We start from the raw sequence: 964 nt of genomic DNA, 5'->3' as shown, positions 1-964 counted from the left end.
TTGCAGTCTGTCGCGTTATGTTATATATATACGCAGAAACGTTCAGATCAGCTTACTATAGCATATAGCTGAATGACGTGTGTATTTTAATATTTTACAGATGTCGCTTGCAGTCTGTCGCGTTATGTTATATATACGCAGAAACTGTTCAGATCGGCTTACTATAGCATATAGCTGAATGATCGGAGTCCAATGCTTGCATGGAAAACTTTCGCATTTGACGTGGTATCTTCACGAAATTTGACATGGATTACTACTTCGAGTAATAACATAATCTCCGAAAAAATTGTTCAGATCGGATTACTACATATTACTACAACTTCCATACAAACTGGAGACATAGTTACTAAAATAAATACACCTGTGAGGTGTACATTAGCTTCGGTGCAGCGTAAGTTAAAATTTTTTCTTGTTCAATATGGTTTTATAAAGAAGACCACAGGCATGTTTTTATCTATATCCAGGCAACCATTAGAAAAGAACTCAGCTTTTGCAGAACAGTCGACACTCACAAATTAAATTCCCAAAACACGAACTCTTGTAACAGATTATACATGTGTCAAGTAAAGATTGTTGGTAAATTATCTTACGTTTACATATATATATATGATGTGTATAAGAGACAGATGTGTCATTCGCCCCTAAGGCCCCACCGGGGGCGTGGCTATAAGCGAAAAACAGGTTGTGAGAATATAGGTAAATTTCTATGTACTTTTGGCGGCCATTTGCAAAAAAACTATAATGAAATAATAACGGTAACTATGTGATTCATGTAACTGCACGTGTGTACGTTAATTACAGGTATAAATCATTGATGGCAATTGAACAGGTGAGTAGTTATAACAAAAACAAGGATAAGTACCGTTTTCACCATGTTCGACCTTTTGTTGCACTACGGTTCGGGGGGTATGGGCCCGGGGGGGATCGAAACCAATTTGCGAGTTAGTTCACACCTGTGGCTTTC

This window comes from Bactrocera latifrons, unplaced genomic scaffold (assembly GCF_001853355.1).
Source record: "Bactrocera latifrons isolate USDA-ARS-PBARC rearing strain unplaced genomic scaffold, ASM185335v1 scaffold_373, whole genome shotgun sequence".
Lineage (NCBI taxonomy): Eukaryota > Metazoa > Arthropoda > Insecta > Diptera > Tephritidae > Bactrocera > Bactrocera latifrons.
Note: the sequence above shows the minus strand (reverse complement) of the source record.